A 14038-nucleotide genomic window follows, 5' to 3' on the forward strand; every position below is an offset into this window, starting at 1 on the left:
TTTCTTTCTTTCTTTCTTTCTTTCTTTCTTTCTTTCTTTCTTTCTTTCTTCCTCCTTTCCTTTCCTTTCCTTTCCTTTCCTTTCCTTTCCTTTCCTTTCCTTTTCTTTCCTTTCCTTTCCTTTCTTTCCTCTGTCTGTCTGTCTGTCTGTCTGTCTGTCTGTCTGTCTTGTACTAGGGATGGAACTTGGGACCTTGTGTTTGCCAGGTAGGTACTTATGCTGCTGACCTATCTCCCCAGCCCTGGACTTGATTTTCATTATCATTGTTGCCCAAATAGTTGAGGGAACTATTTGATTATGTGGACACTAGGCCAGGTAGTTAAAGGAAAAGAATTCAAATACATTGGAGCTATCAGTTATAAACTAAGAAAGGGGCATAAAGCCATTGCAGGATATTCCTTTTTTTTTTTTTTTTTTTTCCCCCGGAACCAGGGATTAAACTCAGGCCCTTGCACTTGCCAGGGAAGTGCGTATTCTACTGAGCTATCTCCCCAGCCCCACAGGATATTTCTTGAAGATGGACATATATGCTAAGATATTGTAGCAATTATAAACTTAAGGATAATTTACAGAACCATTCTAGAAGAGAGATGTAGGTAGGTTTGTTAGATGGTTTGGGACAGGGTCTCATTATGTAGTTTAGGCAAGACTTGAACTCACTATACCCAGCCTGGGAAAATTGTATTATTAAAGCTTGCTATTGTGGCCGGGGAGATGGCTCAGTGGAATAAACGCTTCCCTGGCAAGTGCAAGGGTCTGAGTTTAATCCCTGGTTCTGCAAAAAAAAAAAAAAAAAAAAAAAGCTTGCTATTATTTTTGCATGCCAAAGATTTTATTATCCTCCAAATTGGAAACAAAGAATAGGTGGATAGACACGGAAAATTCTCCTCCATCCCCATGACACTGACTGGTTATTTATTTATTTATTTATTTATGGGCAGAACTGGGGATTGAACTCAGATCCTTGCATTTGCCAGTCAAGCGCTTATCCTACTGAGCCATCTCCCCAGCCCCCTGACTGGTTATTGGTATTGACTTTTTTTTTTTTTTCCATGTGTTTGGTACAGGATCTACAGCTTCTCACTGTGTAGATTGGACTCATAGTGGTTCTCCTGTTTTCAGTCTCCCAAGCACTGGGATTACAGGTGCGAACCACCATACCCAATCTCATTTGCCATCTCATTGCGCCCCAGGGGCAGGGTCTGTATGGCATGCCGGGGATCGAACCCTGGCTGCTGCATTCTGCCTAAGCAGGCACTTTATTTTTTTATTTTTATTTTTTTTTTAAGCAGGCACTTTAGTCCTCTAAGCTATTTGGCTGGCCCTGTGTTGACTTTTTTGTGTGTGTCAAATATACACATACAATTTTTTTCACACATATAATTTTTAAAGTTATATATTTTATTTGTAAGTTTTTTTTTTTTTTTTTTTTTAATGTATTTGGTACAGAGTCTTCACAGCTCGGACTTGTATTGATTCTCCTGTTTTCAGCCTTCCCAGTGCTGGGGTCACAGGTGTGCCCCACCATGCCTGGACTCTGGCTAGCTCAGCGGGCCTGGGGGTGGGTCCAGCGTGACATGTGATACCAGGAATCAAACCACAGTCCCTTTGCTTGCCTAAGTGGGCGCTTAGTCTGTTGAGCTGTCTCACCAGCCCTTTGTAAGGGTTTAGATAAATGTATTGGTAATAAGTCGTAGTGGTTGAGTTGTTCATGGTGGTACACACCTGTAATCCCAGCACTTGGGAAGCTGAGGCAGAAGGATTATTGAGTTGGAGGCAAGCCTTGGTTATATGGTAAGTTCAAGGTCAGCCTGTACTGTGTAATGAGATTCTGTCTCAAAAAACCTAAGATGATTTTTTTTTTTCTTTATTTAGGGAAGGGTCTACAGGGTGTTCAGAGTCACACTACTAGATTGAAGTTTTTAGTGATCTCTTGTTTACGGCCTCCCAAGTGCTGGGATTACAAGCACACGCCCCCACGCCTAGTCTCAATTACAGTTTCAGTGTGCTCTAGGGGCAGGGCTGGCATGGTGGGCCTGGGGATTGAACCCCCAGCCCCTGCGCCTGCTTGAGGGGCTTTAATATGCTGAGCTATTTGGCTGACCCTCCAGGTTGGATGATGATGATGATGATGATGATGATGATGATGATGATGATGATAATGATACTGATACTGATAATGATAATGATACTTCTAGCGGTTGATCCTGGGAACATCTGTGGATATATTGGCATCAGGGTTCATATCCAACTGTTTATTGATATGGATACAGTAGTTGCCTACAGAATCAGAAGGGTTGTGGCATATGTGAATTAGCAAGACAATAAACTCGACTTAGGTTACCTATATATCCTGACTGTCATAATGATTATCATGCTGTGATACATCTGAGTTTAGGGCAAGATGTGAAGGGGAAGGTACCTTTGAGGTCTGTCTGCCCCTGACACATTGGGAATTTGCATTTTCTTAGTCAATCTTGTGTTGCTATAGCAAAATACAGGAAACTGGGTACTTTATAAAAACACAAAATGGGCTAAGAAAAATGCAAAAGAGGTTGCTTTAGTTCACAGTCCTGTAGGGTCATAAGAGCATAGGATCTCCTTGGTTCTGGTGAAGGCTTCATGGCAAAGGGCAGGAACTTGTCTAGAAGAGATTATTTGGTAACATAGGAAGACTGGAGAGGTGCCAGGGTCTCTTTTTATGACAACCTAATCCTTTTGGGGGTGGGGTTGGCACCAGGAGTTGTACCCAGTGCCTTCCCACTGAGTTACATTTCCCATGTTTTCTTCCCTCACCACACTCCACCCATTTTTTTATTTTGAGACTGGTTCTGGCTCAGTTGCCAGGTGGCCCAGGCTGGACGCAAACTTGAGCTTCTCCTGCCTCAGCCTGGCAAAGTATTGGGGTTACAGATGTCTGCCACCCTGGCTGACAACTCAGTCTTGTGGGAACTAATACATTCCTATCAGACTTAACCTATTCCCACAAATAAGCATTAATTTATTTGTGAGGATAAAGGTCCTAAGATCTAATTACCTTACAGTCTTACACTAGGGCCCGTCTACATGGTACTGCCACTCAAAATATCACCACACTGGGGACTAAGCCTCTATCATGTTGACTTGGGCAACAAACTATGCCATTATCCTAAGCAGACACAGAGTACTTTGTTGGGGAGGGAAGAGGAGGGAATGTCAGTGCCAGGAATGGAGTACTGGTTCTACTTAGTGAGTCTGATCTACTTAGTGAGACCCTGTAAACCCTGTCCTAAATAAAATTTAAAAAAAAAAAGGAATGATACGTGTGTTCAGAGGAGGTTTTTTTGTTTTTGTTTTTGTTTTTTTTTTTTTTTTTTGGCAGAACCGGGGATTGAACTCAGGTCCTTGAGCTTGCCAGGAAAGCACTTAATCCACTGAGCCATCTCCCAGGCCCTAGAGGAGAGTATTTTGAGGGATATTAGTATTAAGCAGTGAGTCTTTTATTGTAATTTTTAAATTGAGACATTCACTTATTTATTTGTTTGTATTTTTTTTCTGGTACTGGGAATTGAGCTCAGGACCCCAGGCAGACGCTGTGCAACTGAGCTATATCCCTGGTCCTTATTTATGTTTTGAGACAAGGTCATGCTTTGTAATGCAGGCTGACCTTGAACTCTCACTGCTGATCATCAGCCTCCTGAGTGCTGGGATTACAGGTGTGTGCCACCATACCTGACCAACCATTCACCATATATATAAATTTTTTTTTTGCTCCGAATGCCTTCAGGGCAGGTTTGGCTGGCTTGAGTTGTGGAGATCGAACCACAGCAACCTGAGCCTGACTGCTTTGTTGAAGCAGCCACTTAAAGAACTGAGCTAAGGGGCAAGCCCCCTTTTCACCATATTTTAATTATACGTTATAAATAAGAGGTGGTCTCATTTTGCTAAGATGGAAAGCAGAATGGCATTGGGAATTTGCACAGGTGTGGGACAGGTTTGTGATGATTTTTTTTTTTTTTTTTCTTCAGAACTGGGGATTGAACTCAGGCCTTGGGCTTGTAACAGAAGCGCTTATTCTACTGAGCCATCTCCCCGGCCCCTTGTGATAATATTTAAGATTCTTTTTTTTTTTTTTTTTTTTGCTGGCTCAGGCTGCCTTAAGGGCGTGTTTGGTCCAGCATGTGGAGCTGGGGATTGAACCACAGTCCTCTGCACATGACTGAGTTTGCCCAAGCAGGTGCTTTTTGTTTTTATTTTATTTTGTGGTACTGGGGATTGAACTCAGGGCGTTGCGCTTGCTAGGCAAGTGCTTTTTCTACTGAGCTATCTCCCTAGCCCAGCAGGCACTTTTTAAACAATGAGCTAACCCGCAAGTCCCTGATGCGACTATATTTAGGAGTCAGTACAGAATACAGGGGCTGGTGAGAAAGCTCAGTGGACTAAGCTAAGAACTCTTAGGTTCAGTCCCCAGCACCACATGCTGTGCTGGCCCTGCCCTGGGTTTCATTGAGCTGGCCACCGAAACTGGGTGTGGTAGCCCATGCCTGTAATCTCAGTGCTTGGGGAAGCTGAAAACAGGAGTCAATCTGTGTAGTGAGAGACACTGTATGAAATACCAAAAACAAAAAACCAAACCAAACAAATTTTTTTTTTTTTTTTTTTTTTTGGTGGAACCGGGGATTGAACTCAGACTGTCATGCTTGCCAGGGAAGCGCTTATTCTTCTAAGCCATCTCCCTGGCCCCTGAAACAAACAGATTTTTAAAAAAGCCAATCAGTACTTTTTTTTTGTACTGGGTCTACAGGGTGTTCAGGGTCTCACTACTAGATCAGACTTGCAGTGATCCACCTGTTTATAGCCTCCCAAGAGCTAGGATCACAGGTGCGTGCCACCACACCCAGTCTAAAGCCAATCAGAATATAGAAAAAAATGCTGAATGAAAGTGGCCATGGTCAGTATGATCTCATACATTTTATGATTAATGATATGTAGTGGTTCTGATTTAAGTATAAAGAAGGCAGTTGGTGAGGTTATACAAAGTTGGATGAGTTTTTCTAGATTACTTAGAGACAGCATTTAAATACTTGGCTCTAGCTCAGATACAGATATTGGGAAAGCCAGGAATAAAAATGAGCAAAGCTATATAGAGAAATTGAAGTGTTGGGAGAAGGTGGAGCAGTACCAATGGAAGATAAATTTAAAACCTCATCAAGAAGTGGAAGGGAGTGTAATGTGGAATAGTTCCAGGAGCTGAGAGACCTCTAGATAGAAGATGAACTTTTACTGTGGACATTTCTGTATGAGAAAAACATGAACTAAGTGTAAATTTCAGAGCAGGATATCTAGTTATACTGCAAATTCCAGTTTACAAAGGACTTTTACTTGTTTTACATCAGTCTCACCATAGTCCTGTGATTATATAAGTTAGATACTGTAATTCTCTATTATAGATGAAATTGAGGCATACCTAAGGAAGCTGGCCAAAGATTGTGCAGTATAGTTACCCCTTCCGTAGCGATAGATTCTGCATATGCAGCTTCAACCAGCCCCTCAAAATATTTGGAAAACAGGGGCCAGGGAGATGGCTCAGTAGAATAAATGCTTGCCTGGCAAGTGCAAGGGCCTGAGTTCCATCCCCAGTTCCGCAAAAAAAAAAAAAAAAAAAAAAATTGACAAACAGCCAGGTATGGTGATACATACCTATGTTCTTCACACTGTGGAAGGCTAAGATAGGCAGATCACAAGTTCTCCATAGAATTAACTCAGCAGCATTCTGACTCAAAAAAATAAGGGCTGATGTGTAGGTTGGTGTGCAAGGACCCTGAGTTTGATCCTCAGCCTTAAAAAATAAAAACCCAACCACCCCACAAAGGGAAAAAAAAATTGTATCAGTATCATATTTGAACTTTTTTATTATTATTCCTCAAACAATATAGTATAAAACTGTTTACATAGTGATAATTTGAAGTACACAGGCTTTGCATAAGTTACAGGCAAATACTCTGCCATTTTATAGAAGGGACTTGAGATCCTGCAGATTTTGGTATCTACAAGGAGGCTTAGATTCAGCCCTCACGGAGACTAAGGAACAACTGAAGGCAAAATCATAGATTCATTTTGTTATTGTTATTCATAATGGAATAATGGGACTTATATAAAGAATTTTTAACATGCATGTTGAAAAGTAGAAACACAACCAGGTGTGGTAGTACTTAGGGGGCTAAGCCAGGAGGATTGTTGTGAGTTTGAGACCAGCCTGGGCTACAAAGTGAGCTCAAGGCTAGCCTGAACTGTATAGTGAGATCCTGTAATATAATTATTATTTTAAAAATTATTTATTTGGTACAGGTTCTTACTATGCAGCTCAGACTCGTAGTGATCCACCTGTCTCAGCCTCTGCAGTACTGGGGTTGCAGGCTTTTGCTACCACATCCATAGGCTTGGCACAGTATGCAGTACCACGGATCAAACCCAGGTCCTTGTGCTTGCCAGGTTTCCTGGCCTGTAATATAATTATTAATTAGCGAAATGTGGTGGCATGTACCTCTAACCTCAGCACTGAGGATCTGAAGTATGAGGATTGCCAGGAGGTGAAGGCAACATAATGAGACTGTGGAAAAAAACAAACAAATGGAAAAAAAATAATGTAATGAGCATGCATATATTTGTACTCTTGTTAGTTATGTCCATAAAATAGCCTTTTTTTTTTTTTTTTTTTTTCAGAACGGGGATTAAACCCAGGCCCTTGGCGTTTGCCAGGGAAGCACTTATTCTACTGAACCATCCCCCCCGGCGCAAAATAGTCTTAATAGTCAAACTACTAGATCAAAGGGCACCTATGCTAGAAATTTTGATGTAGATTACCAAATACCCATTTTTCATCAGATTTTGCGTGAAAGGCTATTTCAGTGGTATTATTCATTTATTTGACTATGAATGAGGTTAAGTATTTTTTCATAGGCTCATTGGGGCTACATCTGCTTTAAAATCACATGCTTATTGAATATGGTGGTGCATCTCTATACAAGTGGCTGAAGGATGAGGAAGATTCCACGTTTGAGGCCATCCTGGACAGCTTAGTGAGACCATGTCTGAGAAATAAAAAGGGTTGGGAATGTAGCTCAATGGTAGAGCATCCCCTGAATTTGATTCCTAGGACTCCAGGAAAGGAGAAAAAAAAGTTACATGCTCTTGTGATAAGGAACAGTTGGGAAATTCAACAAGATAAAAGAGTAGGGGGTGTGTATTTCAAATTAAATAAAACAGCTGTGCTCAGCAGTGGCCTTGGAGGACAGAGAAATGCCAGTTAATCCACTCGTTCCTCTAGGAAGGAGTATGGACGGGCACACTGTTCTTTTTCCTACCAAAAGATGAAATTCCAGCTTTTCACATTTTTAGTAATATATTAAGTCTTTTAAAATTTTTAAAAATTAATATTCTTGGATTTATTTATTTATTTTGTATTTAGAACAGGGTCTACAGGGTCTCACTACGTGGATCCAGACTCGTAGTGATCCTTCTGTTTTCAGCTTCCCAAGCTCTGGGATTGCAGGCACGCGCCACCACGCCCAGTCTCAATCGCTTAGCACACCCTGGGGCTCTGCCTAAGCAGGCACGTTAGGCTGCAGTATCTGGGCGACCCAGGTATATTTTAGATATACATGATAATATTTATCATAGTGAATTTGTATCTGTACATGAATGATATATCTTCCTGCTGCTGTTTTTCTTTTCCTTTACCCTCCATTCAACACCTCCCCTCCCTATTTACAAAAGCTTTATTTCCATTTTTTTTTGTTTTGTTTGTCCTTTCTTCCATAACACAATACATACTAAAAATTAATACTTTATTTTATTGATACTTTTATGTTCCTGTTAACTACACACTATATGATAAGCACTTCCTGACAAAACAGCAAGACCAGTGAGATATGAAGTATGTCCTATAAAAAGACCCAGAAAGTGAAATGTATGTGCAGATACATATGTATGAAGTATGCTGTTGTCATGTGTGCAGACTGCCTTGGATGTGATAATTGAAGTAAAGATTTTTTTTTTTCTCTGTCTCCTCCCTTGATCCCCTTCTCATTTGAACATTTTCTTCCCATTTCCCAATACCTATTTTATATTTTGTTTTTATCCTTTGGGTTTCTCAAACAAGAGAAACAGTGTGATATTTGAACATGTGTGAGCAGTTTATTTCATTTAAAAGTATGGTATTAACGTGCAGACATTTACTTAAAAATGTCTGACATATCCTTTTTTATTTTTTTAAGTTGCTTCTCCCCGTCTCCCCCTAACACAGGGTCTCACTATGTAATTTAGGCTAGCCTTGAACTGACTGCATCCCTCAGGCTGGCCTAGAACTTGTGGCAGTCCTCCTGATTAAGCCACCCAAGTTCTGGGATTATGGACTTGTACCATCATACCTGGCTATTAAATAACTTTTGAAAAGGTCCTGTTCTTATTGTCTACATTATTATTAAGCCCACCTAGTTAACCTGATTAGTTTTCTATGGAATCCTTGTTCTACAGTGGAGACAAATCTAGTCCTGTGTTCCACTTTACACAAAAAGCATCTTGTTAGAGACATTTCTTTTTTTGTATTTTAGGGAAGGATCTGCAGGATGTTCAGGGTCTCACTAGTAGATTGGACTTGTAGTGATCCTCCTGTTTTCAGCCTCCCATGTGCTGGAATTACAGGCCTGCACCACCACACCTAGTCTAAGTATCACAATTTCAACATCAACTTTTTGCTGTGTGAAGTCTTAAAAAAGAACTTTTTTTTTTTTTGGTGGAACCGGGGACTGAACTTAGGCCCTTGTGCTTGCCAGGCAAGCACTTATTCTACTGAGCCATCTTCCCAGCTCCAACAACATAAATTCTTAGATGAAATATGATGAAGATACCAATAACACTTTATAAAAAAAATAATTTTCAATTATCACACCCAAAGGCGGTGTGCACACTTGACAACAGCATTACACATGTATCATACTGACAACACATATATTTTGTTTTCTGGGCCTTTTTATAGGACATACTTGATTATCTCAGTGGTCCTGCTGTTTTGTCAGGAGGTGCTTATTGTATTACACAGAGTGTAGTTAATAGGGACATAAAGTATCAATAAAGTATTCTTAATACGTATTATGTATTTAGAATAGACATCCACATTTTCATAGCTGTGTACTTGCTTACAAAACCTCAAAGATTGGGGGCCAGGGAGATGGCTCAGTAGGATAAGTGCTTGACTGGCAAACACAAGGATCTGAGTTCAATCCCCGGTTCTGCAAAAAAACAAAAACAAAAACCTAAAAGATAACATCAGAAATAAATTTTTTAAAAAAATTTCTTTTTTTAATAATTTTTTTGTTTTTTAATTTTATTTATTTGTGTGTGTGTGTGGCCAGCTCAGCCCACCAGGGGGCGGGGCTGACTGGCATGTGGCGCTGGGGCATTGAACCATGGCCCCTGTGCTTTGCTAAGCTTGTTCTAAGTAGGTGCTTTAGACCACTGAGCCATCTCACCAGCCCAGAAATAAATTTTTATATGACCTACAGTGAAAATACCAATAGAACTCTACAACAAGAATAAGCTTTGTAAAAAAATAAAATAATAAAAAAAAAAAGCTTTGCTTCAGTTGTCACCCCTGAGGCAGTCATGACAACTGCATGTTGTCTTCATACACGACAACTGCATGTTCCATGCACATGTCTGACATACAGCACATATGCTTAGTTTTCCTTATGTGGCAGTCTAGTCACCTCTTTGTTTTGTTAGAAACATATATATATATATATATATATATATATTTTTTTTTTTTTTTTTTTTTTTTTTTGGTTTTTGTGAAACAGATTTTCTCTATGCATTTCAGGCTGGCCTTAAGCTCACTTTGTAACCTAGGCTGGTCTTGAATTTGCAATGATCCTCCTGCCTCAACCTCCCGAGTGCTGGGATTACAGGCGTGCACCACTACGCCTGGCTCTTTTCTTTTTCGTATATTAGGGTGTTCAAGGTCTCACTGCTAGATCAGATTCATAGTGATCTGCCTGTTTATAGCCTCCCAAGAGCTGGGATTACAGGTGTACACCACCATGCCCAGTCTCAATTGCCATCTCAGCATGCCCCAGAACCAGGGCCAACACAGCAGGCCCGGGGATTGAACCCCTGGCCCTGTGCCTGCTTGCAGGCACTTTAATCCGCTGAACTATTAGGCTAGTCCTTCCATGGTATTTTGTACTTGTTATTTTCTTTTTAAACTGTCAAACTGTGGCACACATGTGTAGGATTGAGTAAAACACAACCATTGGTCAATGCTTTGTCTTTCAAGTGACATCATAGTTGCTGCATAACTCCACAACATCTCAACCTTAGGTTTTGGTTTCTCTATCAGTCTGTCTGTCTGTCTGTCTGACTGTCTTTCTTTCTTTCTTTCTTTGTTTGTTTGTTTGTTTGTTTGTTTGTTTGTTTTTGGTGAACCTGGGATTGAACTTGGGCCCTTGCGCTTGCCAGGGAAGCGCTTATTCTGCTGAGCCATCTCCCCAGCCCCTCATGGGGAAAATGTTAACAACAATACCAGTTTGTTTTTCTTTGCCATATGCAAGGCCAATGTTACATCTTTCTGAAATCCAGAGAGTGTAGTATGCAGTTCTTTGTTTTGAAATTGCATTCATTTGGAATTTCTCTGCTTTGTTCTTGCATATAGTTCCTGTGCTCCGCAACTTGTGCTCTGTTAGCAAATGTAACATCAATTGGAAACTATAAACCAATTGTTGAATGTCACATTCTGATTAGCTTGGGAGATGGGAGCAACAAGTCTGTGTACAACATCATTTGGTTTCTTACTGTATTAATAAGGATATGATGGCTGAGTTCCAAGATAAATGCCTAAGTTGAAAGCATGTCTTTGCATCTACAGGGTATAATTTTTTTAGGAGTATATCTCAGTATTTCTTATTTTGATATTAATTTGTTTATACTGTATAAGGAGTTATTTGAACTAATCCACATAGTAACTTTTAGAGTTGAAATGTCTTTAACTATTAAAAGTTACAGGGCTGGTGAGATGGCTCAGTGGTCTAAAGCACCTACTTAGAACAAGCTTAGCCAAAGCACTGGGACCGCGGTTCAATCCCCCAGCACCACATGCCAGCCAGCCCCGCCCCCTGGTGGGCTGAGCTTGCCACACACACAAATAATTAATTAATTAATTTAAAAAAATAAAAATAAAAGTTACATACAAGGAAGTTAGGGGTGTTGTAGTAGTTGGTTGCAAATAACTTGCCGTCTGGTGTTGGGTCAGAAAATGCTGTTTCATTTGTGTGGAGGAAACAGCCAAACCTGAGAGTATCAACCAGTGGTCTTGCAATACAAGGGTGTAAATTTTTTTTGATTTACTGCTTTTCTGTAAGTCTTTTACATTTCTGCAGTTATCATGAGAAATCTCTGCTAAGCACAGCAGACCTGAGTGCTTTCAGTTCAGCTAGGGAGATGTCATAATAAATACATTTATTAATATGGCTGTTGGTACATACAGAATGTTTTACTTGCATTTCACCCTTTGTGTATTTCACAACATCTTATAGTATGTCATCTGTTACAGTTACCAGTATTGAAGTACTATGCTGGCATTCTATCCAATATGTTTCACCCCTGCTAAGACCCACCCTCATTGCATTTTGGACCTAGTTCTAACTTTAGATCATTCCATTTGATTGCATGGCCATTTTGCAAGATTTCAACTACTTAAATACTTGCTCGCAGTGCTATTTTCTTCATCTGAATCAAGGAAGTCTGCAACAGTATCTGTGTATCTGTGTCAGTTGATTCTTACCCCATTTCTGTCTGTGAACTTTGGTTCACATGACCAGTGTCAAGGTCATCATCATCATACACCCACACCACTCTTTTGTTGTAAAAACATTTATTTTACCATAATGGATCATCTTCATCATCCGTACATGAGTAATCTTGTGATTCAGTTTTGACTTCCAAAACTTGGAAATCTAGTGTTTCATGGGTCTCTACTAAATTGTGCTACATCTACTAGAAAAATTAAAAAGAAAACTTTTTAACAAATCCTGGAGTGATGTGTGTCTGTTGGACCCTCTGTGATGCTCGGGTCAATATGTGCAAAACCAGTTAGCTAGAATATGAGTAAAAATCCTGTTTTGCCACTTTTGTATATGTGAACGCAACTTGCTCTTTGTCATACCAACTAGGAAAACACAACATTGTTTCCTATATCCTTCAGGGAAAGGTACTGAGATGTACAGCTGGCTACCATTATGCTAAGTACGAATTTTACAGTAAAAAAAATAAGGTATGAGTCTGCTGGACCCAAATAACATTACTTAAAATATCTTAGTTTCCATTTTTTAAAAATAGGAAAGCAACTGTTTTATATTTACAAAGATAAAACTGAACATAAATTCCCTGCCAGAAGGCAAACTACAAACTAAATGTGATTAAAATCAACATTAAACCTCTTTCTCAAACTAATTAGACACGTAATGTGATTTCAGTAGTGAGTCTCAGGTACAGGTTTTTTTTCTTTTCTTTTTTTTTCCGGAACCAGGGATTGAACTCAGGCCCTTGCACTTGCCAGGCTAGTGTTTATTTTACCGAGCCATCTCCCAGGCCCTGTCTAATTATATTAACAGTGAAAAAACCTGAATGCAGTGGTATATATAAAGTTAGACATTTTAAAATGGTGCTGGAAGGAGAACTATGACATTAGCTAAAATACACAGGTGACTACATATACTTACGTCCTTTTTGTTAGTAGAGAGCTTGGATTGTTTCAGGATAAGGCAGTGCAAGCTGCAGTATAATTTTGTCTAGTTTTGACAGTCTTAGTTGGATTTTGGCTTAGCTGGAAACATTAGTTTTGTGTGGCAGAATCTTGTTGAGAGAATTTGAGCAAGCTCAGCCTTCCCTTAAAAATGGGTGTGCCAAGGTTGTTTCCACCTTCTCTTCAGGTGGGTTCTGCCGTTAGAGTTGAATTGATACCTCACTTCCACCTGGGAGGACAAGGTGATAAGCTCAACTGTGTGAAGAATTGTAAATCCTAGCAAATAAGGACAAATTACTGTAATTTACTAGTTCCTGAAAAGATACTCCCTTTATCCCCATTACTGGGGATTGAGTCCTGGGCCTTTCACACTGATATACATTCATAACCCTTTCTTAAATTTTTTGAGACTGCTCACTAAATTGCTGAATTGCCCAGGCTGGGCTCAACCTTGCAGTCCTCCTTCCTTAGCCTCCCAAAGTATTAGTATTACATGTGTATACACAGATTGAGGATAATTTAAGGGAATTAAGCTTTGAGAGCAGAGAATAAGTATTTATTTAGATGGTACTTTTTTTTTTTTTTTAAAGTCTACATAGTCTTATTAATTTTTAGTGCTTTCGCTTCATTTGTTTTAGGATTCTCCTGTAAACTTGAGGTTAGTAAGGCAGAGATTTTTTGTTTGTTTTGTTTTTTTCTATCTAACATTTTCTTCCCAGAAGTTCACTGGTTATTTAAATACTGGATCTGGACATGATTTTAAGAATCCTTTATTCAGATTCTACCTGTAGTTCCTACGAATCCAAAAGGTTAGGTCTGGATTGGAGGAGTTAAATATTTAGTCATCTTGACTGAGATTTCCTAGGCTGAGTTTGCTAGGCTGCAGTAAGAATGATCTGATTCTCCCTGTCTACTCTCCTCTCCTTCCTGTCCTCTTCTTCTTATCCTCTTTCCTCCTTCCCTTCCTTCTTCCCCTTCCACTTCTGTTATTTGCCTACCTCTCTCTTCTCTATACTTGTTTTGGGAGGGCACTGGGCATTGAACCCAGGAATTTGTGCTTGCCAGGCAGGTGCCTATTGCTGAGCTGTCTCCCCAGACTGTACTACTACTTTTTTGCACCAGGGATCAAACTCAGGACTTACACTTGCTAGGCAGGCACTTAAGCCACTGAGCTATATCCCTGGCCCGATACTTCTTATTTTTCTATTTCATTTTTCTCTTTCTTTCTTTCTTTCTTTTTTTTTTTTTTTTTTTTTTTTTTTT

At 39.8% G+C, this 14038-nt stretch overlaps 1 protein-coding gene across 1 annotated transcript in view; it reads left to right on the plus strand.

Annotated features, from left to right (window-relative positions):
- The window catches only part of Ppm1g (protein phosphatase, Mg2+/Mn2+ dependent 1G), a 36671-nt gene that overhangs the window by 16507 nt on the left and 6126 nt on the right, over positions 1-14038 (plus strand). The gene's annotated exons all lie outside the window — the stretch shown is intronic.

The sequence above is a fragment of the Octodon degus genome, unplaced genomic scaffold (genome assembly GCF_000260255.1).
Source record: "Octodon degus isolate 3935 unplaced genomic scaffold, OctDeg1.0 scaffold00019, whole genome shotgun sequence".
Lineage (NCBI taxonomy): Eukaryota > Metazoa > Chordata > Mammalia > Rodentia > Octodontidae > Octodon > Octodon degus.